The sequence below is a fragment of the Fundulus heteroclitus genome, chromosome 5 (genome assembly GCF_011125445.2).
Source record: "Fundulus heteroclitus isolate FHET01 chromosome 5, MU-UCD_Fhet_4.1, whole genome shotgun sequence".
Taxonomy (NCBI): Eukaryota; Metazoa; Chordata; class Actinopteri; order Cyprinodontiformes; family Fundulidae; genus Fundulus; species Fundulus heteroclitus.
In genome coordinates this window covers 13,917,403-13,924,149 of record NC_046365.1, presented here as the reverse complement: position 1 = coordinate 13,924,149, position 6,747 = coordinate 13,917,403, and positions in this window count along the sequence as shown.

Sequence of the window (6,747 nt, the reverse complement as noted above, 5' to 3'; positions counted from 1 at the left end):
TTTACTTCTGAGTTCCTACTAAAGGTGCTGTAAGTACACTGTTTATTGAAATGTTTTATTGATTTCTTATTGAGCTGTGTTTCTTGGAAATACCAATATGGGGACAAACCTGGCTGGAAATTGCATACAGTTTGCCTTGCGGTTCATAGATTGTAGTTCCTAAAGCAGATCCGTCTCTTTTCCGGTCTGAGTCCTGACTTTCCCATCAAATTGCTGCGTAATTTCGAGCAAGATAGACCAGGGGTCTGCCTTGGTTGGAACTATGCAGACTCAGCTGCGTGGAACCGCATGCGGTCTGCCCGGCCCCATTTGCTTCAGCTAGGTGTAATTGCTGCAATTTCATACGATCCGGTTTGTTTCGTTCTAAACTGGTCATCATTTGCTGAGATGTATTTGTGAACAAACAAGCTGTATCACAAAGAAAGGATTAAAGATTCAGATTGTGGCTGTCGTAACACAACCATCAAACAACAAGGGTTACAATTTTACAAAATAAACTATTAATTTTAATATTAAAGGTGCATAGCAGAGTATTTGACTTTCTAAAAATGTATATCTATTTTATGAAAGATTATCACCTCCTGCTGCTGTATTAGTTGTTATTTTTGGTGTTTTATGCTTATTTTTATTAATAAAGCCTTTTGTGTTTATTTACAATTTTGATTGGAAGTACATACAGCACATGTGCAGCAGGGGTTATATTAAGGAAGCAGCTAACGGCTATTAGCATCTCCAAGTGAAACAATGAAGAAAAGTCCAAGATCTAGTGGAAAAAAAACCCGCAAAAAATATATGATTCCAAGAGGGAAAAGATTGGAATGTCGCTGGGAATACAGTATGAACGATGGTGTTCACTGAACAGGAAGCTAAATCTTCCAATTTCTCAGATGTGACCACAGAGTTGACTGTAAATATTCTGATACGAAGCTGTTAAGATTTTTGTAGATTTTTATCTTATTTAATTAACAACGTTTGGTTTTTGATCACGCCGAGCTGCCACTTTACTGCGAGGCATATCAGAGGCTCAGGCTCGGTTCAGCATTATTAAATTTTGATTTATTAATCAAGCAAACCAGCATGATGATAATTTTGCGATACTTTCGCTAGATGGAGCCACATCTGTTTATATCTGCTAAATGCACCCGGTGTTGGGGCTATATTTATCCACAATATAAGGATATATACACTTGGTGTATATAAGCTTATATAACAGTTTTTGGTATTTTTTTAAGCAAATGTGGCTGTATGCCTTTAAATTTAAATACTAAACAAGCAATAATCTTTATCTCTGCGGAATCCATCAACTGAAATTTAACAGTATTTCTCATTCCCAATAAAACTAATTTACACATTTTTGGTCTATGGTAAGCAGGAATACACCAATATGAAAATCTAGGCCAATATCAATATCAATATCCTATATCAATGTTGCTGTTATGCCCGATAACTGAGTTTTGTACCCACTGACACCAATACTAAGTGAATTTTGGAATGTGAGTTATAGTCTGGACTTACACGTTGTTTTTCATATGTCTACTTTTGACAGTGTGAAAAACGACCAAGCTGCTGACATTGCATAGCTGCTTCATTTTAAAAAAAAAAACACGATTCTGGCTGTGATGTATCACTGTCACATGACCAAAACAACCCCCTCACCTCCCCCGCTTGTAGCACAGGCACAAAGGGCAACTAGATGGAAATAAACATTGGATGTTAATATTGGCCCAGTTTTACTTATCGGACCGGAAACCGATATGTTAAAAATTACTAACATTGGCCGATGCTGACGTTAATGCTGATATATTGTGCATCCCTAATGTTAAGTGTTCAAACTCAAGGGTTTATGAGAGGCCCTTACTGTTTTTTTTTTTGTTTGTTTTTTTTTTGGACCCCTAAGCAGCAGCTTCTCTTACTCTTACCTTAAGCCAGCTCTGCTGCTGTTACACCTTAATCCACAGCTGAAGTCACTTCGTCCTCATCAGTGGACTGCATAAATGCTTCAGTCATCCAGTACCCTGCCCTATGTGGACATTTGAGATGTGGTTGTCTGTGAAGTTTAATCTCGTGTTCCTGAGAGTCATTTTGCAGGTAGATCATCTTGTCTTGATGAACTGGTTTAAGAGATCCTGTTTTAGAAGAAGTTCTCTGCCATTTTCTTTCAACTTGTTTTCCTCCTCTTTTTTTGGCCTGCCTTAGGCATTGTACTTTCATTTTGTTAAGAATTGTTTGTATTTTCAGTCAGAAGGTTTTGTTTGTTGTTTTTTTGGCCTTGGAGACCCTGAAGTTTATTGCTTCCCTATAGGTGAAATCCTGAACTTGTGACAATCCCTTCCCATTGTGATGCCAGATTTATTTGATACATTTCGTGCTACACGCTGTGCCCACTAGATTTCCATTCTAAGGGTTGTAACATATGAAAAAAGTAAATCCTTCAAGTTCTATCTCTATCATAAACTCAACAATGAGATAAACCACAGAGAGCTTCCTCTGAGGACAACAGGGGTTCTTACTTTTAAATAATGAAAAGACAAAACACAGAATGTGTCTCAGCACACAGCAATAAAATATATCGCCTTGCCTTAAGCACTCTTGAATCCTGCAGAAAAACACAAGATTGTGGACATACTGTATAAAACATTCATTCATAATTTTATGTGTTGACATCCTTCAGGTTCACATGGTTCTGAATAGGTCTGACGCTTTGCCTCATTCTCCAAAGAGAGCTGAAAGCAGAACGCTTGCAGGTTGTTTTTGTTCAATGAGCTTCACGAGTGTTATAGATTTACACAGGTGCTCATCTGTAACAGCCCTGGACAACCTTTCTTTTTTTTACTATTTTCACTTTTTTTGCAATAATCGAAAAAAAACAAAACAAAAAAAAACAGCAACCCAATGTTCCATTTTACTGTAGGTAACGGCTTGATTTTTATGCTCTAAAAGCTGTATAGGCAAGATAATAGGCAAGCTATTTTGTAAGGTGGAAACAAATGAAGACTTTTGTTTTATAACAATTTACCTTTAGTATGCTACTATTGTCAATTACATCTACTTATTCTATATATCGTACAATTTCTATTAGACATTAAAGCACCATTTGATCTGTAAAAGTGAACTGAGAGACAGGCAAAACAATGATTGAAAGAATTACTTTTTCTTTTCCATTAGCTCTCGGTTGGACACTGTGTTTACTGTGAACCAAGGCCACTAAAAATAATTGCATGGCATTTTTTTTTTCTTTTGTGGAGTTGGCTCTGCAAGCATCTCCTGCTTCTCTGACGTTTAGGAATTAACAAGTAGTGCAGTGCATCAGCCCAGCTACCTCTGACAAACATGATTGCTCTGAAACACTGGATTATTTCTCAGAATAGCACAAAACTGTTTGCAGGGTTCACAAAAGCTGAACATTATCTTTTCAGACAAAAAAACCAGACTTTCTGCAGGTGATCCTACAGAGGAAAAAGAAAAAAACTGCACCAGCTTCGATTCTGACCACCTTGATGAGAAGGACAGTACTCAATCAAACCACTGAACAGTTTTATAGAAAGAGATGTCTGAAACTAACAAGTTTAATGAGGCAAAAAAAAAGAAACCTTACAAAAACTCTAAAGCATGAACTTACCATTTTTTTCTGTTTCTAATCTAGAAATGTGATTTCTGGTTATGAGATAAATTATATATGACCATGACAGTGATAATAAAGTCATATCCTTAAAAGTTATCTCAACATAACCACCATCCAATAAAACCTGCAAGCATGGCCTCTTTCAGTTTGCCCTTAGACAATCATGTTTACAGTGTGTTAATAAAGTAAATGGTTTGGTTTAACTGTGTCAGTGACCTCATTTTCACAATAAATTAGCAATCCAATTTGAGCAAACACTTTATTAGCTGGTGGGTCGGGGGTCAGGAGAATCAGACAGTTGTTAAAAATATTCACAGTTCACTTCTTTTACAACAAGGAAAGCTGCATTCATACGTACAAACATTTTAGTATTTACACGTGTATACACAGGTTTCAACCACACACAAAAAATCAACAATAATATGTCCTCAGTATGCAACAGCTTTAAACAGGTATAAATGTGTAAGGTTATATAAGATTTTTAATCACAAAAAGCAGCCTTGTGTGTCAGACGGTTGAATGCAACAGTGCTGGGGTAAAAGGTATGGGCTTTGGAAACCTTTAAAACATAGTTCTGAGCGTGAGGAGAAGTAGTGGGACAGCATGAAGAAATAGTTGCTGGTTTCTGGTCCCAAACTGCCGGACAGGGAATAAAACTGCTGGACCTATGTGCATCATCTGCCTGCCTCTTAATGTACTTTGTACTAATACGCTAAAGTCAGTCAATAAAATGTATCGAAAACCTTTGGTCTTTCACACATTTTTATGTATTATATGTTGCGCATCTCATTTTCCATTCACATTAGAAGTTGGGACTTTAATGTGGAAATCATGAGGCACCAAATGCAACGAGTTCAAAGCAGTGGTGATAAAGACATTTGGGGTGCGTACTGGTGCCTCATATTATCCTGTACCAATAGCTTTGTGAAATTATTATTCATCACGACCAAATTATCTTTTGCTGCACGATTCTCGCCTGCTGGTATTGCTGTTGTCTGACTCTGAGGCTCGCATTTGTATCTTGAAATGGTATTCACCCCCCCACATCTACGATATCATGAATCAATATGATTTGATGAAGAATTACACAAAAAGCGCTGGTTGGCCACGGGCGCATAGAGCTGCGCCCAGACCAGAATCTTTTAGTTCCCAATGAGAGAATAGCATAAAGTCACATTGAAGCCAAAAGTTTAAGAACATACAACTAATTTGTCTGCCGTCCTACGCCATTGACACACATGTACAGTAGACATACACTAAACAGGCCTACACAAAAAATTAACCCAAACTGAAAGAGAAAGGTTGAAAAATCGAGACAGATGTGATAATTCCTTTTGGTTTTGTCATTTACGTTTCCTGCACCTACACTTTTTCCCTGCAATTTTGATGTCCGTGGCGCCCTTATGCCTCCTACTAACAAGCTGCCACTGTTTGCAAGTCAGAAAAACCAGCTGGCTTTTTTGTACTTGTAATGGTGCATCCAGACCGAACATGTTTCTCGTGTGAAAAAGGCATCCAACGGTTCAACTTGGACGCATGCTCCCCTGTTCTTTTCTCTTACCGGTCTCTTGAGTACAAAGGCATGCAATTGAGAGAGGTGCTTGACTTTATTGGGCAAATAAAGGAAGAGAATGCAGTCGCCACGCACCTCTGCACTGTGTCTGTATTCACCACATACTTCAGAGGCGTTCAGAGTTTGGTGAATTTCAACTTTTTGTCAACACTATGTCAAAAAGCTGAGCTTCTCTCAGTTGACGTGCTGCGTCAACATCCAAAACTCCTGCCTGCATTTTGTGTGCCGGGCAAGGCGCACAAAATGCATTGACATGCACCGCAGGACTTCATGACTCCCCAACACATGCGTTCACCATAAACTTTGCATGAAACCCAGAAGCCCCTAATGCTCAAATTGAGCCGGTCTGAACGCACCATTAGAGAATTTCTTATTCTAAGTCAGAAATGTGAACAGAAAAATGAACTTATCACTCATAAGTTCAGATTTCCAACTTGGAAAGTTAAAGATTTCCAACCAATTTCACCTCAAAATCCAATATGGCTTCTGGTTATATTAAAATTAGTGATGGCTGCAGAAATCAGTTATTTATGAGCACTTTAGACAATATACCATGAAAGCTGCATGACAGATTTGGGAGAAAACTGAAAATTGGAATAAGCTTTACACTTTACAGTACCACCCTCCATGCTGCACTACAGCCCTCCCTCCACAGATTATCCAGCATGGAGCCTGCCGTACTGCTCCTAAGTTTATCCTCGTTTTAATTCGGGTTCGGTGTGATTCTTTTTTCAGGTTGTTATCTGAGCAGGTGCCACTTTACAAATTGCCAATTTTCCTGTAACATTGCTTCTCCACCATTTCTTCACGCAGCTGCAGTGATGGTACACACAGTGTGAGGGAGAGCTGTGAGCAGCACCTACACAGACATAGCTGACACTGCTGAGACAATCCTCCTGGGTCTGATTGGTTGTTCCTGACCGGGAGCGATGCATTTCTACAGTAGAACAACTGGGAGGACCCTGAGGACCTGGATTTTTTTTTCACAGATTATCTGTCTCATATTTTACCATCAGGACATAGAGACAGTTTTAACAAATAAGTAAAATATACATTTTTACAAAAGTTACCTCCTGCAGCTTTAACTCAGTTAAGGACTCCAGCAACATGTAGACGAATAAAGGTAATACAGAAGGCTTGAAAATGATTTGCTGAGAAACAAACTGATATAAGTACAGATAAATAACTTATTACAGCAGCGAATAGCAGTGATCATGTGCTGGGCAGCCAAAAGATTTGAAACTTGATCCATGTTGGAGTTCTGATGTTGGTATGTTTTTTTCTGAATTGAAACTCAGAAAGATCTACTTCTGAGATAGATTGAAATGCACAAGTACAAAAGACCTATAGTCATTAGTGCATTAGCATGTAACACGGCTTCCAGGAAAAGCTATGTCCTAAAAGCAGCCATGGTGTAGCATATGTTTGAGCTCACAACACAACAAAAAAAAATGCACTTTATGCAAAATCAAGTAACACAAATAGAAAAAGCTTTTTATATCATACTCTGGAAAATGTTCCCTTTTTCCCATGAAACAGGATTGTTGAATTC